This window comes from Tamandua tetradactyla, chromosome 2, assembly GCF_023851605.1.
Source record: "Tamandua tetradactyla isolate mTamTet1 chromosome 2, mTamTet1.pri, whole genome shotgun sequence".
NCBI classification, from domain to species: Eukaryota; Metazoa; Chordata; class Mammalia; order Pilosa; family Myrmecophagidae; genus Tamandua; species Tamandua tetradactyla.
Genome location: NC_135328.1, coordinates 129,521,432 through 129,547,288, shown reverse-complemented (window position 1 = coordinate 129,547,288; position 25,857 = coordinate 129,521,432). Strand labels below are relative to the sequence as shown.

At 43.1% G+C, this 25,857-nt stretch overlaps 1 pseudogene across 1 annotated transcript in view; it reads left to right on the top strand.

Moving 5' to 3' along the window:
- The window catches only part of LOC143673855 (retinoic acid receptor gamma pseudogene), a 44,714-nt pseudogene extending 24,129 nt beyond the window's left edge, over positions 1–20,585 (top strand). Inside the window, exon 3 of the transcript XR_013170744.1 lies at positions 18,794–20,585. The product of XR_013170744.1 is annotated as a retinoic acid receptor gamma pseudogene (transcript). The remainder of the gene's footprint in view (positions 1–18,793) is intronic.
- Positions 20,586–25,857: the final 5,272 nt, after the last annotated feature.

Sequence of the window (25,857 nt, the reverse complement as noted above, 5' to 3'; positions counted from 1 at the left end):
AGGTTTCCCATGTCTGTTCACATATTCTGAATTAAATGTTTCAGCTCCTGTATCTCATTTGAATTGTTGGTTTGTTCCTTTGACTGGGCCATATCTTCAATTTTCCTAATGTGATTTGTTAATTTTTCTGGTGTCTGGGCATTTAATTACCTTAATTAGTTTATTCTGGAGATTGCTTGCACTTCTTTTACCTAGGGTTTTCTTGCTGGAGGAATTTGTTGTCTATCTGTTCTTTGACATTCAATTTGGCTTTATCTGGACTTCTAGTGTAAGTTTTGTGTAACAGAGGAGAATTTTTCAGTTCTTGTTTTCTTGTTTCTTGCCCTGCTTGTATGGTGTTTCCCCCACACACACACACATGCTTAGGAGTGTCTACTTAGGTATTATAGACTGCAGCCGGATTTTCCCAGACCAAACTGGCTTCCTATCAGGAGGAAAAAGTCACCTGCATCGGTTTTCCCTGAGGGTGAGACCCAGCAGGTTGAAAGACTTTTCTGTGAAGTCTCTGGGCTCTGTTTTTCTTATCCTACCCAGTATGTGGTGCTTGTCTGCCTGCAGGTTCCACCAGCATAGGATGATGCGGCACCTTTAACTTTGGCTGGGGATGTGGTGGAGACAGAGGAGAAGTTGTAGCCTGGTTTTAATGGCTTCAAATTACCAAGCCCTGGTGTCTGAATTCCTTGAGAGAGGGATTCCACTTGAGTTGGGCTTCACCCCTCCCCTGGGGAAGGCACAGGCTCCAGACAAGCCCTCAAACAAGTTTGTTTCTGCCTATGCCTGGGGCAGTTGCAGCCTGAGGAGCCCTGCCACTGCATTCAAAGGCAGTCAAGCCTTTGTAGAAACACAGTCACAAAGACCTGTTTCCTCATTTTTTTTTCCTTTTTCTGTCAGCCCTGTCCCCTTGGCAACAGGGCAAAAATGAATGACCTCTACTTTGACCTGGTTCACCTGAGCTGGGGGCCTATTTTTAGTAGTCAAAATTTGTTAATTAATTCCACAATTTATGTTTGGTTGGGCTCAGCCCCTGCTGCTGGTAAAGTCTCTTTCTTTTCCCCTTTTGGAAGCAGCCTGTGGGGGAGGAGGCACCAACCACCACGGCTTGGGGAACTCATGGTTCTGGGGAGGCTTGCAGCCAGTCCAGCCCCTCCAGACTGGGGTATGCTGTGTGTCTGGTCACTGACGTGGCTCCAGGAGCTCTTCTGTATGTATTTGGTTAGTAGTTGTTCTGGAGAACGAACTATAATGCACACATTGTTAAGCTGCCATCTTGGCTGGAATCCTTCTCTTTCACCTTTTGATCACACTCTTCTTTTGGCCACCAGTGCACTTTTTCAGAAGTGATTGCTGCCTTTGCTGCACAGAATTATAATTATACATTTTACATATCTCTCTCCTTTTCTAGACAGTTCCTTGAGGCCAGCAATCACATTATTTTCTCTATGGGAATTGACTCTGAATGGTGCTTGATGAAAAGTGGTTAGCTAGCAGCAAGAGGTTTGAGTAAGTAAAAAAGTGGTATGGGTGCAAGGGTAGTTCAGTGGTAGAATTCTCACCTGCCATATAGAAGACCCACGTTTGATTCTGAGCCCATGAACTTCAAAAACAAACAAACTAACAAGCAAAACACCAAACAAAAATTCAACAAATCATGCTGCACTAAGGGGATACTCACATGGAAAGGAATGAAACATGACCCCAGTCATACAGCTTACAAAACAAAGTTGTAGAGCACATATTACTTATGGTCATCTACCAGATACAGAAGAGAAAGTACATTCATACTGTTGACTAAGGTTCACCTCTAATAAGTGGTAGCAGTGATTGACCCCCGTTAAAGAATATCTTCCCAAAGTTTGATACATGGCTTCTTATGCTTTTCCTTATTCAGACTAATATCAGAAAAGCACGTATGATCAGGCTATAGGTCATATGTAGCTGAAATAGTATGAATATTCTGGGTACTCTTGGCAAGAAATACTTGAAGAATAGCGGTCAGCATTCTCCCTTTGAGGTGTGTGGTGGAGTCTGCTTTCAAAGGGTTTTATTAGCAGCTAGTCAAGATTTTTTGCTCTCATCTCCAGCCATTTGTGTACTAAGCATAAATCAGCATTAAAGAGATTTCTGATTGCTTTTACATTGTGTTTGGGGGTAGAGGACAGTGCAGGAATGTGCCTTTCCTGTTCCAGGGGTCTCAGTCCTGCCACAGAGCTCTTTAGGGCAATTCCAACCTCTGTTCCTTTTTTTCACCCTGCCTCTGGAGTGGCCAGGACTTACCTTGAAAACATGGGAAGAGTTTGTAAGTGGGCATGCTTTACATAACTAATTCTCTTCTCTCCCTTCAGGGTGAAAATGGGTGTGTTAAGTCTGCCAATTTTCAGAGTTCAGTTATCACACTTTGACTCTCATTCCAATGTAAGTTCTTATGGAAACCAGGGTTTCCATGAATGAAAGGAGTAATTTGGCCTCCAATGTTACCCTGTTATTGTATTTCCTAACTTCTTCCAAATCGGGATGAAACTAATGGTGCTGTACATACTAGAAGGCTATGAAGAGTCCCCAGTATTTGGTGTATTATCTGGGAATATCAAGGAATAAATAGGAGTAGATTTGGGAGTGTAAAATGTCCATTTTGAAATGGATTTGATACTTCCAGGGAAGGTGGATTTGTGTCTTGGTCTTTTAGAGTGTCAGGATGTCTGGCCTTGACAGGTTGAAGATTATTTTGAGTAGGTCAGACACATTTGTGCAGTAAAGTTCTAAGACCTAGGAAAAAGTCTTTCACAAGTGTTTCAATTTACTATGGCTGTGGTAACAAATTACCATGAACTCAGTGGCATAAAATAATAGAAGTACATTATCTATAATTCATTATCATTGTCACTTCTGGAGACCAGAGGGTCTAGGACAGAACATGCTCATGGCCTATTCTATATTCATATTATTGCCAGCTTCCTTGGCTTATCACCACATCAGTTCATTATCTGCCTGGGTCTTTACATCACCTCATCACCTTCTCATCCTTGTGTCTACATCCTCTCTTCTGTCTGTCTCCAATCTCCTCTCCTGAAAGGAGACTTGTTATAGGATTTAAGATCCATCTAAATAATCCAGCCTGAGCTCATTATTCCAGGATCTTTAACTTAATTACATTTGCTAAGAACCCTTTTCCAAATACGGCAACATTTACAGATCTGGGATTAGGATGTGGGCACGTCTTTTGGAGGACCACTATTCAATCCATGACACAAGCACATCGATCCTGGCTGATGGCTGCATGTGTTTCCATGTGTTTACCTCATGGTGACTCAAGTAAGCACTTTTACACTCCCTTTATAATGGATATCTCCTATTTGAATTACTTGGTACAAACAATCAAAGCACTACAGCCTAAAGAAGTGGCTTGTTAAGCATACATATCTCTCTGTTTCTATCTATCTCTCTATCCATAATCTACTTATCTCTGTCATCTACCTGCACACACACACACACACACACACACACACACACACACACACACACACACCTATCCATACTCTATCTGCTTGCCTATATATCTGTCTGTCTAACTGTTTTCCATTCACGCAATCATCCTTCCATTTATACATCTCTGGTCTATCCATCCATTCTTAAAGCAACAATGGATTATAAGTCTCTTTCCTACACTATTGAATTTTGTTTCACAGTCTGAGAAATAGGCATGGAGAGACTGGTAATCCTGATAAAGCACTGAAGACATGCAGACTCTTGCTATATGAGTCAGCTGTTGGTGAACACAGCCAATGCATGATGTGGCAGGGAATTAATCCCACATCTTCTCAGTCCTCCTCTGCCCCCATTCTCCCATTTGCAGATTCCACTCTTGCATCCTGAGGGCACCAGATGGCAGATTCCATCATGTGGGCTCCACCTGTGATTATTCCCAACATCTACAATTCCCATCCTCTGGAAGGCTCTTCCCTCAGACGTCTGACTTGATTATCTTTTTATAGATTTTGCTCATTTCTCACCCTCCTAGTAAGGCTTAACCTGTCCACCCTTTAAATGGAAATCAATGTTCTTCTCTTCATCAATCTAAATTTCCTTTCTAATACGTAGAATAGTCCTTAGTACATCTGATATTGAATACATTTAAATTGATGAGTGAATGAACTGCCATCTAAATATTATCTGGATCTTCCAGAGGCATCCCACAATATCAAAAGTTGTACATATATACATATTTTTTCTTTTTAAAAAAATATATTTATTTGGATATCTTCATGCACCACACAGTCCATCCAAAGTATACAATCAGTGGCTCATAATATCATCGCATAGTTGTGTATTGATCACCATGATCATTTTAAAAACGTTTTATTACTCCAGAAAAAAATAAAAATAAAAAAACTCTGAACCCCTCATACCCCTTACCCACCTTCTCATTGACCGCTAGAAGTGCAACCCACCTAATTTTTTTCACCCCTCATCTACCCTGCCTATTATTTATTTATTTTTTTGTCCTCATTTTTTTTTACTCATCTGTCCATACCCTGGGTTACAGGAGTATCAGTGAGAGGGCTTCACAATCACATGGTCACATTGCAAATGCTATAGACTTATGCAATCTTCTTCATTAATCAAGTCTATTGGAATACAGTTCAACAGTTCCAGGTACTGCCCTCTAGCTATTCTAATACACAATAAATTGAGAAGGGCTATTATATAATGCATGAGAATAACCTCTAGGACAACTTCTTGACTCTGTCTGAAATCGCTTAGCCACTGAAATTTTATTTTATCTGATTTCTCTCTTCTCCCTTTTGGTCAAGAAGGCTTTCTCAGTCCCATGATGTCAACATGGGACAGAAATCCTAAGATGAGCTGGTATGCAGCATCAAGGGACTGAGAGATTTCAAACAGAGTCAAGAGGTTATCCTGGAGTTTATTCTTATGTATTATGCAGATATCCCCCTTTTAGTTCATGTGATATTACAGTGGCTAGAGGGAAGTACCTGAATCTGTACAGCTGTGTTCCAGTAGCCATGTTTCTTGAAGATGATTGTATAATGATATAGCTTTTGCAATGTTATTTGTGCTTGTGAAAACCTTGTGTCTGATGCTCCTTTTATCTGCAGTATGGACAGATAAGTGAAAAATATGGAGAGGAAATATACAAACAATAGGGAAACAAAGGTTAAAATAAATAAAGTAGATTGAAAAACTAGTGGTCAATGAGAGGGAGGGATAAGGAGTCTGACAGGTATGTGTTTTTTTCTTTTTTCTTTCTTTGGCTGGTGAGATGCAAATGTTAAAAAAAATTATCATGGTGATGAATAACAAATAGATGATGATATTGTGAGCCATTGACTATAACCATGTCAAGAATATATGTATGTCAAGAATGTTTGTATGTTTGTTCTCTGTTTATAATAAAAATAATTTTAAAAGAATGTTTGCATGTTTGTTGTTTACTATATATATATATTGGTGAGGAACAGGGTAAAGAAATCTTTCTCTTGGAGGTAGAACAATTGTATGCCAAAAGGGCAATCTTAAAAATTGTACTTAGAAATCCAAGGCAAGAATCTTGTACAGAAGAGCTGAGAAAATCTCATCAAGGCTACCCTAATGGTCCAGAGTAATTTGGATCAAGCAGTAAAGAAGAGCCTTAACACAAAGCAAATCAACAATAAATCCCCAAGCAAGAGTGAAATGCTGACCTTCTGTGTGTTCACATCAAGATAATTAGATGTGTAGACATCAGCAAGTATTACAAGTCATACTAAGAAACAGGAAGTTATGGCTCAGTCAAGGGAACAAATGAAAACTTCAGAGGAGATACAGAATTTGAAGCAAGTGAAAACAAAGAAGATCAAAGAAATTTAAATTAATTCAAGGACATGAAGGAAAAGAAGGATAGAAATAAACTAATAGTGAGGATAAAGCTAAAGAATATTAATAATACCATATGTGATCATGAAGAAGGGTTCAAGGATTAAAAAGAAGCATAACAGAATTACAAAAGACACAACAATGTAGATTGTAAAACACTAGACATATTGACAAGTTCAGGATGGTATAAGATAGCTACCCTGTATGTGTGTGGATGTTTCTCAATAAAAATATTTTAGAAAGTAAAAACATGCTAGAGACATGCAACACATACTTGAAAAGGGAGAAAAAAGTATCAGCAAACTAGAAGATAGGACAATAGAAATCATATGGTCAGCAGAACACATAGAGAAAGGAAATGAAAAAAATGGAGCAGTATTTCAGAGGCTTGAGTGGCAGCATGATGCACAAAAACAAATGTATCATGAGTGTCCCAGAAAAAAAATGCAAGATTAAAGTGCCTGAAAGAATATTTGAGGAAATCAGTGGCTGAAAATTTCCCAAATCTTATGAAAAATGTAAATATACACAACAGAAAAGTAGAATATACTCCAAAGAAAATAAATACTAATATACCTACTCTGAGACATATATTAGTCAGAATGTCAGTTGAAAAAGCTAAAGAGAGAATTCTAACAACAGCAAGAGAAAAACAATTGTTCATATACAAGGGATCCTCAATTAAACTAAGGCTGATTTTTCATCAGAAACCATGGAGGCAAAGAGGCAATGGGATGGTATGTTTTAAGTACTCAAGAAGAAAAACAGCCAGTCAAAAATTCTTTATCTGGAAAATTGTTCTTCAAAGAAGAGGAAGAGTTTAAAATAGTCACAGGTGGCATAAACTGAGTTCATCGACAAAAGATTTGCTTGACAAGGATGAGTGAAGGGAGTGCATAAGTTTGAAAGGAAAAGACAGGAGAGAGTGGCTTGGAGGACTGTGGAAGAGTGAAGATCTTCAGTATGGATAACTAAAATTATAAATGCAAAACCCAATAGTTTTTTATCTTCAATATATGACTCTACTCTTTAATTCTTATAAGAGCCAGAATACGGTAGAACCAAAAAGGTCATATTTTCTCATAAAGGATAAACAAAGTATAAAGTGGTAATGTGGAGCAAACAGAATATACTGATGGGAAACTGAGGGATACAGAAACAGAGAATATATATAATTGAAGCTAAGTTGGTATCTTTTCAGATGAGTAGGTTATAAGCATAGGTTGTGTAATACAAACTCCAGGGTAAACACAAAGAGTAAATTTTAAAAATATACAGGGAAAGGAATGAGAAAGTGATCAAATACATCACAAGAGATCAACTATACAGAAAAGGAGGCTGCAATAAAGGAAAAAGGACACAAAAAAGCGATGGGATATAAAAATCAAAGGACAAAATATAAGAAGTCTATACTACCTTTACATTAAAAACACTGAATGTTAATGAGTCAACATTTGCATTGTACAAGAGCCCTGACGATGGCCTCCTGAGCCCAGTCTTGAGGGTGAGACAGCATGGATGGGGGACCAGACATGGGGGGAGAACTGAGCAGGGGCCCTGAGTGAGGAGAGGGTACCCTGCAGCATTTGTGATGATCCAGGTGTGAGGATGTGAAAATTGCTTGTGGGGTCTTTTCTAGCAGGGTGCACAGGAGGTGGGAAGACATGGGCATCAGGACACTGACTCCATGTCCAGTCAGCCTCATCCCAGGAGTGGAGAATGAGAAAGAAGGTTCTGACCCCCTGCCCCAGAACTTGTGGTTGGGGGGAAACAAATAGCCCACCCAGACAATGCCCTCTGAACAACTACCACTGGGGGCAGCCAGACTAGACTACCCCTGGTGGAAAACAGGGTCTGGAGATAGAGGCTGTTATTCCCCATCCTACAGGAGAGAAAACTGAGGCTTGCTTATGTCACAGCCAGGCTGCCAGAGGCAGGCCTCAAATCCCCACAGGCCTCTCCTTCCCTCCCTGAAGCTTTTCCGATGATGACAATGATTGTAGAGGCCTTTTCTGAGGTGCAGTGAGCAGGACCCCCAAGGAGGGGAAGGGCTACAGTCACATCCACAAGCTGTTGTGCAAGTGGAGTGTCTATGCCTTGTCTCAAATGTGGACTCATCCATGTGACGCCACCTCAGCACCTTCCTGCCATCCTTGGGGAGCATCTGAGGAGCCCTTTGTCTGTCATGGTGACCACTCCCAATAAGGTGTGAGCCCAGAGCCCAGCCTTAAAGGTGGGCCCCATTTACAAGAAATGAGGCTTCAGGGGGACATCAATGGGGTCTCAGGTTTTTGGGATCGATGACCACATCTGCAAAGTCCTCCCTTTTACCACCCCCCAAATCCCAGCAGAAAGCCACAGTATAATCCAACTGGTAAGGGGTGAACTGCTGATGTTTACCAGGGCTTCATGGTGGGGTGAGGTGGCAGGGAGCTGACCTCACACTAGGTCCTCCTGTTACCTGCAGGGACCTTGTAGGACAAAGACTTTGAGGAGTGATGTTTGCAACCCTCCATCACCAAGGGCAACATATATGATAATGAGGACTTCATGGACAACCACACTGGGTCCTCTGGGCAAAAGGTAAGGTCACGCTACCCACATTCCCTTCCAGTCCCCTGGTCCCTACAGGAACTGCACCAGAGCCAGGAACACAGGCCCTGCCCTGTTGTTGGTGTGTGGAAACTCCAAAGCTGAACTTTCTAAAGTCAGCACAGAGATAGGAATGGGGTATAGGAGGGGTTCTCATAGTGGTCCCCAAGCCTGTTGCATGGCAGACCGTGGTGCACCTCCCTCAGGTCATATAGGCACACCCTCTGCCTCAGGTCTTGAGGGTCTGGTCACATGAGCTCTGATCCCACAACGGGACATTCTCAGATCCCCTGTTAACAAAGCAACTCCTAAGAGTCATACAAAATGTATGCTCTGAACCTCTTTTGTTGCTCAGATGTGTCCTCTCTCTCTCTAAACCAACTCAGCATGTGAACTCATTGCCCTCCCCACCTATGTGGGACATGACTCCCATGGGGGTAAATCTCCCTGGCAATGTGGGACAGAAATCCTGGCATGAGCCAGAACCTGGCATCAATGGATTGTAAAAAACCTTCTTGATCAAAAGGGGGAAGAGAGAAATGAGAAAAAACTAAACAGTCAGTGGCTGAAAGATTTCAGACAGAGTCGAGAGGTTATCTTGGAGGTTATTCTTATGCATTATATAAATATTCCCTTTATAGTTTATGGTGTATTGGAGTGGCTAGGGGCAAGTACCTGAAACTAGATCTGTGTTCCAGTTGCCTTGTTCCTTGATTGTATAATGATACAGCTTTTACAATGGACTGTGCAATTGTGAAAACCTTGTTCCTCATGCTCCTTTATCTAGGGTATGGACAAATGAGTAAAATATATGAATAAAAAATAAACAAATAATAGAGGGAATAAAGGTTAAAACAAATTGAGTAGATTGGAATACTATTGATCAATGAGAGGGAGGGGTATGAGGTATGGTATGTATGAGTTTTTTCTTTTTTATTTCTTTTGCTGGAGTGATGCAAATGTTCAAAAAATGATCATGATGATGAATACACAACTATGTGATGATATTGTGGCCATTGATTGTACACCATGTGTGGAATGTTTGTATGCCAAGAGTGTTTGTATGTTTATTTTTGAGGTTTTAGAATAAAAATATTTTTTTAAACACCAAAAAAAACCCCACACACACACAAAATGTATGCTCTGCAAAATGTATGCCAGTTCATGCAAAACTTCCAGGATGCTATCCCTACAGCATCAAAGCTGGAACTGAGTAGTGACCTGCCCAAGACTTTGGTGTCTGGAGAAAAAGGAATGAGATGGGAAGAGAGAAAACTTGAGACTTAGAGAGAGCTAATGCAAAGAAATTTTTTTTCTATTTTTAGAAAATAACCAACCTTCATGACATATATTCTCAACTTATGAAAATTCTTGACTTGGTTACAAGCAATGACTCACAATATCATCACATAGTTGTGTATTCATCACCATGAACATTTTTGAACATTTGCATCTTTCTGGAAAAAGAAAGAAAAAACTCATACGTGTTATACCCCTTGTTTGATTTCAACCTTTTAAAATTTATTGAGACTAGCTTTGTTTCCCTGCATATGGTCTATCCTTGAGAATGATCCATGAGCACTTGGAGAAAAAGGTGTAGCCTGCTGTTGTGGAGGGTAATGTTATATAAATGTCTGTTAAGTTTAATTTATTTGTTGTATAATTCAAATTCTCTGTTTCTTTATTGATCCTCTGTCTAGATATTCTTTCCATTGATGAGAGCAGGGAATTGAGTCTCTAAATACTATGGTAGATGGGTGTATTTCTCTTTTCAGTGTTTGCTTCGTGTATTTTGGAGCACTGTGGTTCGGTGCATAAATATTTATGGTTGCTATATCTTCTTGTTGAATTGTTCCTTTTATCAATACATAGTGTCCTTCTTTGTTTCTTTTAATAGTTTTACATTTGAAGCCTAATTTGCTGGATATTAGTATAGCTCCTCCTGCGTTTTTTTGAATTGCTGTTTGCATGAAATATCTTTTACCAACCTTTCACTTTCAATCTATGCTTGTCTTTGAGTCTAACATGCATCTCCTGTAGACAGCATATAGATAGGTCCTGTTTTTTAATCCATTCTGCCAGCATCTGTCTTTTGATTGGGGAGTTCAACCCATTAACATTTAGTGTTATTACTGTAAGAACAGTATTTTCTTCTACCCATTTTGCCTTTGGGATTTTATATCTCATATCTATTTTTTTCTCTTTTTTCCTTTGCTGATAGTCTTCATTTCTACACTCTTCTCCACACCTCTCTTTCCTGTCTTTGCCTATCTGCCTCTACTGCTCCGAATAGTATTTCTTGGAAGAACTGGTCTCTTAGTCACAAATTCTCTCAGTGATTTCTTTGTCTTAAAATGTTTTAATTTCTCCCTCATTTTTGAAGGACATTTCTGCTGGGTATAGAATTCCTGGCTGGCATTTTTCTCTTTTAGAATCTTAAATATATCATACCACTGTTTTCTCACCTCCATGGCTTCTGCTGAGAAATCTACACATAGTCTTATTAGGCTTCCCTTGTGTGAGATGGATTGCTTTTTTCTTGCTGCTTTTAAAATTCTCTCTTTCACTTTGACATCTGACATTCTGATTAGTAAGTGTCTTGAAGTATGTCTATTTGGATCTATTCCAAATAGACATATTTGGAATATTTGGGGTATGCTGCACTTCTTGGATCTGTAATTTTAAGTCTTTCATAAGAGTTAGAGAATTTTCAGTGATAATTTCCTCCATTAGATTTTCTCCTCCTTTTTCTTTCTTGTCTCCTGAAAAATGATTTTCTCTTGCTTGTCAGATTTTAGATGTCCCATCCTCCAATTCATTAATCCTCTCTTCTGCCTCTTGAAATCAAGCATTGTAAGTTTCCATTGTTTTATCTCTTCTACTGTGCCTTTTATTCCCATAAATTCTGTGATTGGTTTTTTTAGACTTTTGATTTCTTCTTTTTGTTCATCTCTTGCTCTCATTATATCCTCCCTCAATTTGGTGATTTGATTTTTGATGAGATTTTCCATGTCTGTTTGAAAATCCTGAAAAGTTGAAAAGTCTGTTCCAACACCTATACCTCATTTGAATTGTTGGCTTGTTCCTTTGGGGCATATCGTCAATTTTTCTAGTATGACTCATTATTTTTTTGCTGGTGCATAGGCATTTAATTTCCTTACTTATTTTATTCTGGAGATTGTTTTCACTCTTTTGCCTAGGATTTTCTTGCTGGATTGCTTTGTTCTCTATCTGTTCTTTGACATTCAGTTCAGCTTATCCTAGAGCTCTAGCATAGGTTTTGTTTAACACAGTATTTTTCAGTTCTTGTTTTCTTGTTTCTTGTCCTGCCTGTATGGAACACCCCCCCTTTTTTTCTTAGGAGATTCTACTTAGATATGATAGGCCCCAGTCAGATTTTCCTAGAACAAACTGGCCTTCTCTCAGGAGGAAAGAGCCACCTGCATTAGTTTTCCCTGAGGGTGAGATCCAGCAGGTTGACAGGCTTTCCTACGAAGTCTCTAGACTGTTTTTCCTGTCTTGCCCAATATGTGGTGCTTGTCTGCATGCAGGTCCCATCAGCATAAAGTGATGTGGTTCCTTTAACTTCAGCAGATTCTCCCTGCTTTGGGCATGGTTGAGACAGAGGAGAGGTTGTAGGCTGGCTTTAATTGCCTCAGTTTTCCAGTCCCTGGGGTCTAAATTCCTTGAGGGAGGAATTCCACTGGAGATGGGCCTCACCCATCTCCTGGGGAAGGTACAGCATCCAAGAAATTACCCCCTCTCACGTGGCTAGCCTCTTTGTCTTTCATATAAGCCTAATTCCAATTTTGCCTCGGTCAATTGGAGTCTGAGAAGCCTTGCAGTTTATCTAATGAGTAGTTAAGCAGTAGAAATGAAGCAAAAAAAATCCTTTTCAGAGCAGGACCCCCATTCCTCAGGTTTGATAATCAGGAGCTTAAGTTAGTATGTTGTTCTATGTATCTCCAGGTCTTATGTGCCCATCCCCCCATTTTTTAGAGTCCAGACCTATTCCAGTTTTTGCTGTCCATTCAAAAAATCCTCTGTTTGTTTTGTTTTCTTTTTTTCGGTCAGCCCTGCCCTCTCTGCGCCAGTGCAAAAGCTATTTTAGCTCTTATTTGAGGTTTATCTGAGCTGGGGGCCTATTTTCTGTTGTCAGAATTTGTTAATTAATTCCACAATTGGAGCTTGGTTGAGCTCAGTCCCTGCAGTTAGTAAAGTTTCTTTCCTTTTCCCTCTGGGAACCAGCCTGTGAGGGAGGGGTGCTGGCCTCTGCGGCTTGGGGGACTCACAGTACTGGGTGGGATTGCAGCTGGTCCAGCTTGTCCAGACTGATAAACACTGTGTGTCTGATCACTGATGTGGCCCCAGCAGTTGTTTTAAAGTTTGAAGAGCAGGGGCCAGATCACTTGAATCCCTCAAGGACCCCAAAACATGTGATGGTGGTGGCTGCCTCCCTACCATCCATCCATCCTGCATATGATCTAACTTTCTAATGTTGTCACTTTTGTGTCAGTGAGGCAAATAACATCACATTGCTCTTTTAATTTACCATTGTCCCGTGAGATAGTGACCCACATGTCAGTTCATTAAAGGTCATATAGAATTTCTCTCTACTGAGTCATTTCTGTCCTTGAGTTTCCAGGGTCTTTCTCCTACCCTGGAATCTCCAAGCATTTGCCCCTTTATAGGATCCGGGAAAACCCAGTTTCTCAAAAATATCTCCAATATGAAAGAGAGAAGAGAAATGCATGGCTTTGAAATAAAATACAGGATCCCAGGGTGAGTCTCCCTGAGCATATCTGGGGGAAGAGGAAGGATTCAGGAGAATTTCCTACATGACAGGGGCAGACCTAGCCTCAGGCACCACAGAAGTGACATTTAACAGTTGTAGAGTCAAAGGGCCCTGGGTCTGACCTGTGTATTCCAGCAGCCACATGGCCTTGGCCAGCCTTTGTTTTCTCTTCTATAGAATGAGACAGCTTTGTGACGAATCAGGGGATAATGCCCTTATGACAGGCTCTTTATAAGGGAGGGTTGCTATTACCTAGGTAACAAAACAATGTGAATGCACTAGGGTTTAAAACTTTCTTCTGCTAGAGGCATCCATGTCCCATGTCTTTCCACAATCCCTGAGGACTTGGGATTTCCAGGTTTGAGCTCCTTTCCCAACCCTCCTGGTGGTCCTGGTGGAACTGCTGACTGCATTTTCCTTCCCCTGATACCCCAGTGTGAAGAGGAGGCTCCTGGGGCCATGGAAGACACCAACCAGATGCAGCCTGTCCTCAGCAACATGAGCGTCAAAGAGCCAGAGCAGTGGCTGGTGTCCACTCCCCCGGGCAGGGAGTTCTTTCTCACCTGTACCTTACAGGGTAACATGAGTCAGGTTATACCCCAACCACAGCTCTAATTGCAGCTGGTCCTGGTCACCAGGTCAGTACCATGCCCCTCTTCACCTGTGATCTTACAAGCTCTCACAATGGGTCCCTGGATATCAGAGGAAGCTGTGCCAAAGGGTAAGAGGACTGTGGTGGGTGTCTTTGAGTCTGAGGGGAGGATATGGGGGAGCACCCAGGGAGGAGTCCCCAGGGCTGGTGCTGGGCTAGAATCAAAGTGGAATGTCTGAATATTTATCTGCTGGACCTCTGTCTGGGTAGGGCTCTTGGACTGGGAATCAGGGGTTGGGGCAACTCACAGGTAGTGGGTATTTTGAGAGGTCCCTGGAAATGCTGTCATCCTGCTGAATATACTCCTCCTTTTACAGCTCCAGTGCCACCTGCCCTGCCAGGTCTACCTCCTGCTCACACACCCGCAGAGGTAGAAAGCCCTTCAGCTATGGACTTGGAGCCAGCTCCAGAGCTAGAGCCCCCAATGAAAACAGGCCCACTGAGTGAGGCAGAAGCCCCATATGTGGTGGCAGTTCCCTTACACCAACCAGGAACTGCAGAAGAGGACCCACTGTTCCGCTCTCTGATAAGAGTCCTTCTATTTTTTTATGTTACCTTATAATGCTTCATGTTATCTGTGATTTTATTTATTATTAATTTTAACATTCTCATTTAATATTTTAATACTGTATTAAAGTATTCATATCAGCATCATGCATACATTACAATGCTGAAGAACCATCAGCACTGTCACATGCAGTACGTTTCTTCTCTACAAACAAGACTCCCACTCCACTCAGCTGTCACTCTCCATTCCTTCCTCCTTAAGACCCTGGGAACAACTGATCTACTTCTATCTCGAGTGTCTCTGTGTCCTGGGCCATGTGCTGAGCACATGGAGATTCTTAGGTCACAGCAGAGTCAGGCTCAGTCAGGGAGCTATTGCCCCCCCTTTACAGTTGAGGACAGAGTTGGCTCAAGAAGGATAAGGAACTTGCCCATCATGTTCCATCTGGAAGGTTGGGGAATGGGAACTGGAGCACAGAGCAGGACTCAGGAAGAGTCAGGTGTCTATCATCTGTTCCCCCCATTTGTTTACTCAGACCCTCCTGCCTTGTGTCCCTGGCCAAGTGCTCAGCTCTACATCCTGTATCCAGGTCTGGCAGACTCAGTCCAGGAGGTGGTTCTGGCCTTGTTGTCAGGATATGGCCTGTAGAAGGTGTGTGGCAATAGGTGGCCCTGGGGATATAGGGTCCCCCACCAAGTAAGGCAGGTGGGCATCCAGGAGGATGGGAGAACATGTAGGTGGAGGAATTGGCATTCCTGAGCTGAAGAGATGAGTCTGCATAATCAGATTATATTAACCAGATGCTCACCAGGGTTATATCCCAAGAAGGACCAGGGACGGAGACCATTGGGGAAGCATGGATGACCTGGGAATTCTTCAAGTCTCTTGATGATAGTGGGAACCTCATGTCTGGTAAGAGAAAGCTATGGCCATATCATGGGTTCTGCAAATATATTTGCATTTATACCTCACCCTCACACAAAGTTTTGAGGCATCTTCCTGCAATAATTCAGCATGTAGAAAGAATGTTTCATGCCAAATGAACTTATATTCAACATTTTGTTGGATGAGATCTATGTCTTGAATTGCTTCCCTCCTTTGCTCTGAAAGGAAGCCCAGAGCTTCACTTTCTGCTTTCTTGCTTCCAAGCTTCATCCTGAATTTTAAGGTGCTTTTAGTGTATCTACATTTCAAGAATTCTTAACTTGTTTTATTCTAATTGAATATTAGTTTATGGAGTCTATGATGTGATTACAGAATGAAGATCTTTTTAAAGGATTCAAAGATGAAGCCCTTCAGAGTCATTAACCAGAGACAATCATGTTATGATCTCTCCATCCGCACAGCAAGGGGCTGGAAGATACACTTAAGACAGTTCCAGTAGGATGGACTGGAGGATAAGGAAATGTGTACAGGGCTGGGTTGGGGAGGGAATCATGAAAGGGTTAATGACACCACTGAGAGAAGGATATTAGAAGGGGTCTTCTTGAGTTTTGTCAGGCCTGATCTGATCAAGTGAGGTAAGAACTGTGGGAACCTGGACAAGCCTTCTCAAAGGTTCCCATATGCTTGTGTGTTGGTGAGGCCATGGCTTGACAGTGAAATGCATCTCCCAGAGGCCAACTGCTTGCCCAGGTTCTCCCACGGTGTGTCTCAGTGCTGCCTCTTTTTATGAGAACCTGGAAGAGGATGTCATTCTCAATTCCACACAGTTTCCTACAGGGCTCCTGGGATGGTCTCATGTGCAGGGCTCAATGTTGTCATAAAATGTACCATTGTTGAATCTGCAACCCTTCGTTATGGAGAACCTCCTGTCGAGCTTCTAGAAGTCCTCATGGCAGTGACAAGCAGGCTTGGGAGGGGGATAGGCGCACTGTTGCCCCTCCCCCAATTCCAAAAGGGATGCCTGCTCACCCATGCAGGATAGGACCATGGAGGGATACATGACTAACTTGTCCCTTTTTAACTTTTAACACATTTGCTCCTGTCCTCTTCTCCAGAACTGCCTCCCAAACCTCTCCCCCTCAGTAGCTCTACAGCTCCAACCATGGTCTCTGCATCCCAGTGTTTACACCATGTTGGCCCTCTTAGCAGTATGCATGGCTGACACACATGGGGTGTGCATGGGAAAGCCAAGAGGATCTTACATACCAGTGCCCTCCTGCCTCTCCCCTTGAGCTCTGGGGACTGGAGGTGGCTCCATCCCTGTGAGGCTACAGTGGACACCCCTTCCTGTGTGGCCTGGAGCAGGGCTTCTCAGTGCCTGCACTCCTGGACTTTTGGACTGGACAGCTTTGTATTGAGTTGTTCCATGCACTATAGGGTGTTTAACAGTATCCTGGTCCTCCAATCACTAAATGCTGGCATAGGCCCCTCTAGTTGTGAGAACTACACATCTCCATTCACATTGCACCTGTCCCCTGGTGGGGCTATAGTGTAATATCCAGAACCCCTGAACTCTTTCCTAAAGCTCCCGTAGCTGTATTGGGGCATGGACCTGCAGGGACATTCATTAGGTCCCATGCAGCTGCTTTTCCTCCAGGCAGGGTCAGGACAGCTTTTGTTCATTTGGGTGAGTCCCAAGTAAAATTGTTGTTTTGCATTTGGGGCCAATTTGCATGTAATTATTTATTGATTTTGTTTTTGCTGGGCCATTATAGTTTAATTCCCTAAACTTAAAGAAGCAAAAGGGTTCCCAGTGTCCTTTGCCTTAGAAGAATGAGCAGGCCCAATCTCAGGCTATGGGCTACTGAACCTGTCCTCTAATGGAGTTGGCTGACAGGGCCCCTCAGGCCTTCCCAGTGGTCAGAATATTAGGGCTGGAAGGACCAGGTGCTCCCATGGGCATTCAGTGGGAGTTTGCTGCAGGAAGGAATGAAAAACTAAGGGTCATCTGATTCAAAGGATCTGTGACCATGTCTATGGGTGACTTACAGGTCCATTATCACTGTGAAATGTGGTGCAAATTACTACAGCTGTGTGCATTGCTGGGGGTGGAGCTCTTAAGTTTACAAACTTCTTAAACCACCCCTGAAAGATCAGAATGGAGCATGTCATGCCCCTCTCCTCATAACCAGGCACACTGAGCCTTGCCAGGCAGTGTTGGCAGCAGCTGCCTAGTACATCAGGACAAGCATCTTCCTCTCTTCCCTGGGGCAGAGGCCCTACCCCTAATGCAGCACCCCTACCTCAAGCCCCCATCCCCATGCCAACAGGAGGCAGGAAGGGAAGACAAGATGGCTAGGCCCACTCAACTCTCTCCCTCCCTTCCAATCATCAGATTTAAATGAAAGGGGAAGGGACCTTGAATAGCTAAACCATCATGTAAAAGAAAAATAAAAGTTGGAAGACTCATACTTCATCTTAAAACTTTCTACAAACCACTGTAATCAAGAGCATGATGCCAGCACAAGGACAGACATGTGAACCAATGGAACTGAATTGAGAGCCCCCATATTTATAGCCACCTTATTTTTGACAATGTGGCAAGGGCCACACAAGGGGGAGAGAATAGTCTCTTCAACAAATGGTGTTGGGGAAACTGGATCTCCACTTACATAAGAAAGAAAGTGGACCCCCTTCCTCCACCATTTACAAAATCAACTTAAAACAGATCAAAGAAAACCCCAGTCCCCACGAACCTAAGAGGGAGCTGGGCAGGGACAGGTGGCAGGGGAGGGAGGAGCAAGGGCAGGAGAGAGATGGGGAATGGGGAGGGAAATTGGGAGTGGGAAGGGAGAAAAAGAAGGAAAATATTTTCCATGTCGCCACCTGTAGAGCCAGTGTGTGGTTTGGTAGAAAATGTGTCAGATATTTCGGAGTGGTCATGTGGGCAGGGGAGCTGGCAGAGGTCCCAGAAATGTCTCGGGCTAGCACCATGGCCCCCCAGAGTCCCCCGTTATCTCTGGCACTTTGATGGTCCATCCAAGCACCTGTGCAGTGCCAAAACCTTGGGGCTCTGTGGCATTCCTTCCCCCTCCCTCCCCCTCCATAACTCTTGGAAAGCCAGTGGACAGGCCAGATAGGGCAGGCCTGGAGGCCACAGACTGGGGAAGAAGGCATGGGCATGGGAGGTGGCTGAAGAACTCCCATGCCCACTGCAGACCTTAGGAGACTCAGCCAACCACACTGCAGCTGCCATGGCCATCAATAAGGAGTGCCCTGGGGCCTGGATCTGGCTACCCAAGAGCTGACTTCTCCTTTATCTTTCCATGGGCACTCAGGGGGCCTCTGCCTGTCCATATGCTGAGCCTCAGCTTTCAGGGCCTGGGCCAGCCTGTCCTCCCCAAGGAGATGGCCCCTCTGTCAGTGTGATGCAGAGCTCCAGCTCAGAGGAGACGGTGCCCAGCTCACCCTCACCCCTCTACCTCCTCAGGTCTACATTCCATGCTTCAGTGCAATGACAAGTCCATTGGCTACTACTATGGGATCAGTTCTTGCGAAGGCTGCGAGGGCTTCTTCCACTGCAGTATCCAGGAGAACATGATGTACATGTCACCATGACAAAAACAGTATAAGTAACAAGGTGACCTGGAATTACCACCAGCATTGCTGGCTACAGAAATGCTTCAAAGGGGGCATGTCCAAGGAAACTGTGTGGAATGATTGAAATAATAAGAAAGAGGTGAAGGAAGAAGGGTCACCTGACAACTATGAACTGAGCTCCCAGATAGAACACTCTGTCACCAAGATCAGCAAAGCCCATCAGGGGGCCTTTCCCTCACAGTGCCAGCAGGGCAAATACACCACAAACTCCAGTGCTGATCGCTGGGTGCAGCTGGGTCTGGGGCTGTGGGGCAAGTTCAGTGAGCTGGATACCAAGTGCATCATTAAGACGGTGGAGGTTGCCAAGTGACTGTCTGACTTTACAGAACTCAATATTCCCAGGCAGATCACTCCGCTCAAGGCTGCCTGCCTGGAAATCTTGATGCTGAGGATCTGCACACAGTATACCCCAGAGTGGGATGCCATGATCTTCTGTGATGAGCTAACCCTGAACCAGACCCAGATGCACAATGCCAGCTTTGGGTCCCTCACAAATTTCATCTTTGCCTTTGCTGGGCAGCTCCTGCCTCTGGAGATGGATGATGCTCACACTGGGCTGCTCAGCATCATCTGCTCATCTGTGGAGCTCACACGGACCTGGAGAAACCTGAAAAGGTGGACAAGCTGCAGGAGCCACTTCTGGAAGGCTTGAAGCTATATGCCTGGTGCCAGCAGCCCAGCCAGCCCTGTATGTTCCCAAGGATGCTCATGAAGATCACTGACCTCCAGGGCATCAGCACCCCCAGAAAACCTCTTTTGTGCTTAGATGTGGCCAATCTCTCTCAGCCAACACTGCAAGCAAACTCACTGCCCTCCCCCTCTCTTCATGAGACATGACTCCCAGGGGTATAAACCTCCCTGACATCATGGGACAGAAATCCTAGAATGAGCTGGGACTCAGCATCAAGGGACTGAGAAAATCTTCTCCACCAAAATGCAAAAATGGGAATGAGAAAATAAAAAGTCAGTGGCTGAGAAATTTGAAACATAGTCAAGAGGTTATTTATCCTGGGGGGTATTCTTACACATTATATAGGTGTAGCCATTTTAGTCTGAGGTGTGTTAGAGAGGCTAGAGGGAAGTACCTGAAACAGTGGAGCTGTTACACTTCTTGAAGATGATTGTATGAAATAGCTTTCACAATGTGACTGTGTGATTGTGAAAACCTTGTGTCTGATGCTCCTTTTATCTATGGTATGTACAGATGAGTAAAACATATGGATTAAAAATAAATAAATAGTAGGGGAGCAAGTGTTAAAAAATAATGGATACATGGGTGGAAATGTATCTATTGCAAATTACAGACTATGGCTAACTAATACTTTATATTAGTTCATTAACAGTTAAAAATGTACCACACCAATACCATCAGTAAATGAGGCAGGGAGGGATAACAGTTATGGGAGGATTTGGGTTTTATTTTCTATTTTTGTTTCCTTCCTGGAGTAATGAAAATATTCCAAAATTGATCATGGGGATGTATGCACAACTTTATGATGATACTGTGAGCCAGTGATTGCATTCTTCAGATGGTCTGTACGGAGTGTGAGTGTATCTCAATAAAACTGCATGTAAAAAGCTTATTTTAAAATTGTGACAAGGTCTGATACTATAGTTTGCATGATGCTGATTCTTTGAATCTGTGAAGCTCTGCTTTCTGGACTAGCAGGTGATCAATCATCATAAAAACTCCAATTTACGAAGGCATATTCGTGTCCACAGGTGCACTGCCCGGGGTCCCTTAGTCAAGCTTGTAAAGGATATCATTTGAATCTTCCACACCCACCTGAGTCCCTTCTGCTGGCCATAGATTCCTAGAAATTAAAAGCCTCTAACTTTCACTGTGACTTGTCAATTTTCCCTGTAACTGTGGATGGTTTAGCTACGGATTTCAAAGCAATGATATTGGTGAATGTTTAAGGGTTCAACTTTAAGTTGAATTGACCTCTCACCAATAAAAGGTTTTCTTTGGCAGTGCTTTCGACCTTGAAGTGTCCTGTCTGTTGGTCCTTCTTGTCAGTACTGGCTCATGGACCTTCACCCTGTTCCTCTCAGCCTGTCTTCCTGATGGTTTTGGGGTGCTGCCTGCAAACAGTACTAAACTGCTTTGTTGGAAATTCTACCAAAGTCTCCTAACTGGAGAGTTCAGAAAATATAAAAATTTTATTACTAGCTCTATTGATACTAACTCACACACCATAAAATTCACCCATATCTCATCAGCTTCATTTGGATTTACATTTAATCCTACCATCTTACTTTTGCCTTCCATTCAGTTCACTTTTTCTAGGTTTTCTTCTTTTTGGCCTTCCATATTGGGCTCCAGCCCTCCTCACCCCATTTTTTTCTGGTTTAGTATACATTGCTTCTATCTTTAGTGGTTATCTTAGAAGTTGTACTGAGCATATTAAACTTAGATTCTAATTCTTACCCTTCCTACAGATAACCTTAGATTTCAACTCATCACTTCCTTATATGGTACATCTGCCTTATTTGTCCTGTATTTTAGATATAGTTTGACTTTCTTTAAGCCTCCAAAGTATGAAACCATGTTACTGCTTTATTCAAGCACTGACCACTAGCACTTTTCTGCCATGTGGAAATAATGTCCCTTCCCTGTGTGGTTCAATATCATAGCCACTGGCCATGCAGCCACTGAACTCTTGAAATGCAGCTCATGCAACAAAGACAGTGAACTTTTAACTTTAATTATTTTAAATAGTCACATCTGATGAGTGGCTACCAAACTAGACAGATTCATACAAACAGTGTTTATATTTAAAATGTCTTGCCTTGTCTTTACTCACCATTCCTATTTAATCTTCCTTCTTTTCGAGAACCTGAGTGAAATAAAGACACTTTTTAAAAAATTTTATTAAACATAAAACCATATAAACACAAATATTCTTACCTTATGATCATTACATATAAGGACTTCTTGACAAGCAAAAATAGTTTCTGACCGACAACCAATCCTCACTTAAGTGAAAAGCATTTACAAGGTACAGAATTCTACACTGACTGTTTTCTTCTCAGCACACCTTTTTTTTCAGGCTTTCAATGTTGCTGAAAAATCATTTTTCAATCTGTTCTTGCTGGTAGGTAATGATTTTTTTCCCCTGGTTGCCTGTCACATTTTCTCTCTTTGTTCAAAAGATTGGCATGTATGTCCAGGATTGGCTTTAAAAATAAGGTTATCAGGTAAGGCACGGATTAAGTTTGGTCTTAATCCTCTTAGTAGAGTCCTTCCTAAAAGGGATGAATATGGAGAGAGGAGACAGAAATCCACTGAAGCAAGCAACTGAAATCAATTAATCCCAGAGGAAGTCATGAAGACCAACAGATGCAGCCACATGTCTTGCCATGTTACAGAGCAGCCATTATATTGGAATACTACATTTTCTTTATCAATTCATCAGGTGATGTACACTTGGGTTGCATCCATCATTTGCCAATTGTGAATAATGCCACCGTGAACATCAGTATCTGAATATCTGTTTGAGTCCCAGCTCTGAAGGCTGTGGGATACATACCTAGTAGTGGGATTACCAGTCATATGGTAATTAAATACTTAGATTTCTGATGAACTGCCAAACTGTCTTCCGTGGTGGATGTAGCAATTCACATTCCCACCAGCAATAACTGAGTGTTCCTTTTTCTCCATATCTTAACCAACATTTGTAATTTTCTATTTTGTTGAGGACTAGCCATTCTTGTGAGTATGAAATGGTATCTCATTGTTTTTTTGATTTCCTGAATAGCTAACAATGTTGAGCATCTTTTCCAGTGCTCAGTAAGTGTAAGACCTTTTAATAAGGTGACTTCCGTGAAGGTATGGCCCGAGATTGCTCTTAATACTGTTTGTAGAGTCCTTCCTAAAAGGGATGAATATGGAGAAAGGGAGAGAGAAATCCAGTGGAGCACGCAGCTGAAATCAATGGATCCCACAGGAAATCAGGAAGACCAACAGATGCAGCCAGGTGTCTTGCCATGTGACAGAGAAGCCATGGTTCGCCAGAAGCCAGTTTGCAGAAAGTAAACATCACCTATCTGATGCCTTGACTTGGACATTTTCTCAGCCTCCAATCAGCTAAAAATTCCTCATTGTTTCAGGCACCCCATTTTATGGTATCTGCTTTCTACAGCCGAAGAAATTAAAGGACTGTGTGACAGTGCCCTGGGTCAAGGCCAGGGTCTTCTCGCCCAGATAAGGCAGATGTCTGGAACAACTGAGTATGGTGGCATAAGTCAGAATTCCATAGAGACACCTGCAGGCTGCCAAGTGGTTCTGGGAGGCCCTCAGGGATTCTGGGAGGTAAAAAAACTGGCAATATCCTCGCCTTGGAGGTGACCTCATGCTAGTTACTGTCACATGCCCTTGAATAGTTGGTTCAAAGGAGTTGGGCCTTGAAGAGAACATCCATGGACCCCATTTTCCAAAAGCCTGAGCTGGGACTCACTACCTGTCCCTAGCTACATAGAGCAGAGCTGGAGGTGGAGGCAGTGCAACAATCGAAGGGGTTGGTTTGATTTAAGTGCAGGACACTTAAGGCTTGGACCTCCTACAGAACCCTATCTATGATTGTAGAAGGCCAATGACAGATCTTGGGGTTGGCTCCCTTCTATTAGGGCTAGGTTTGGCCAACCCCAAGCCCAGCTGGAACTGTCATCATTAAATCAATTTTCCCTATGGATTTGGCATCCATATGGTATTACTGGAACCAAAGGAGAATTTTCCCTCACCATTGGGCATAGGGCTGCTGTCCTAACACGATTTGTTCATTCATTCATTCAGTAACTTTCCACCTGACAATCTTTGGGCAGTTGAGAGCACAACTAAGACCCCACCTGACACATATATTGATGTGAAGACCCAGAGACACAAAAGCTGGCAGGAGAAATACTTTGCTTCTCACAGCTAGATGGGCTTAGGCCAGTATCTAGTGGTTAGACACCCAGGATGGTGCTAAGCAGCCTACAGAGAAGTGTCCAGTCCAAAACATGAGAAGTGCAGGCATGAGAAACCATGCTCAAGGTCACCCAGAAAGAGGAGTCAACTGCAACTTCAAGGGATGGGTTCACCTACAGGCCCAAGAGCCCAAGAGAGGGAACAGGAGGGCACTGAAGGACCAGATCTGGTTGGATTTCACATACAGGCCACAGGTTACCTTTCTGTGCTTCATCATTGTCCTTGAGGGTAATGACATCCAGAGGTCCTGACAACATGAGTATCAATGTGCTGGAGACATGTCCACAGCTGACAGACACCAACCACATGGATGGCACAGTATTGTCCTCATTGACATGCCAGCCACTCACATGGCTAATAGGACCATCACTGAGGAAACAATGGGCTCCAGAGGCATGGTTGAACTTGTAGCACTGCTGAGAGTAAAGAGAGGTAGGGAAGCATTTCTGGAGGAGAGGACATAAGCAAATGGGGGAGGAAAGATGTTTGAGCATGAGTCATGTATCCTTCCATGGTCCTGCCCCACACAGGTGAGCAGGTTTCCCTTTGGAACTGGATGGAGAGGTAACAGTGAGATGACCCCACTCCCATGCCTGCTTGTCCTTGCCATGAACTCCTCTAGAAGCTGGGCATGAAGCTCTCACTAAACAAGGGTTGTAGACTCAACAATTGCACAATCTATAACAACACTGAACCTGTACGTGAGACCATCCCAGGAGCTCAGTAGGAAGATGTGTTGGATTTGAGAATGACATCCTTCTCTTGGATCCCAGGAAAGCAGGCAGCACTGAGACACACAATGGGACAACCTGGGCAAGAAGATGGTCTCTGGGAGATGCATTTCACTGTACAGGTGACCCACAAACATACAGGACCCTTTGAAAGGACGTACCCAGATTCCCCGATGTTCTTATTTGTCCAGGCATGACAAAACTAGAGAGGCCCCCTTCTAATATCCCCATTCAATGGCATTACAAACCCTTCCCTGATTCCCTGTTCAACCCAGCACTGCACACATTCCTCATCCTCCAGTCCATTCTACTGGAAATTTCTTAAGTGTATCTTCAAGCCCCCATGCTGCATGAATAAAGAGATCGTGGCATCGTTTTTTGTTAATGACTCTGAAGGGCTTCATTTTTGAGTCTTTCAAAAGAGATTCATTCTATGATCACATTATAGCCTCCATGAGCTAATGTTCAGTTAGAATAAAATACATTTGGAATACTTGAAATGTAGATGCGTAAAATGTACCTAAAAACCTTGGATGAAGCTTGAAAGTAAGAAAGAAGAAAAAGAAGCTCTGGGCTTCCTTTCAGGTCAATAGAGGGAAAGAACTGAGGACACAGATCTCATCAAGCAAGTGATGAATACAGGTTCATTTGGTGGGCAGCAATCTTTCTTCATGCTGAATTACTGGAGGAAGATGCCTCAAGACTTTGAGTGAGAGTGAAGTATAAATAGAAATATATTTGCAGAGCACGTGATTTGGCCCCAGTTTTGTCTTACCAGACACAAGGACCCCACTATCTTCAAGAGTCAAAGAATTCCCAGATTACCTGTCCTTCCCTCACAGCCTCCCTCCCTGGTATTTCTTGGGTTATGCTCCTGGTAAGGGTCTGGTTAAACTATGCACTCATTATGCCAAGACCTCCACCTGCACATTCTTCCATCCTCCTGGATGCCCACTTGCCCCTCTTGGTTGGGGACACCGTGGTAACAATATGTACATAATCCCAGGTTCACCCATTGCCACTCACACTCTACTGGCCGTGTCCTGACAACAAGATCAGATTCACTTCTAGGACTGACTCGGACAGAAATGGGTAAAGGATGTGGAGATGAGCATTTGACCAGGGTCACAAGGCAGGAGGGACTAAGCCACAAGTGGGGAAACAAGTGACAGACACCTGACTCTGGGTGAGCAC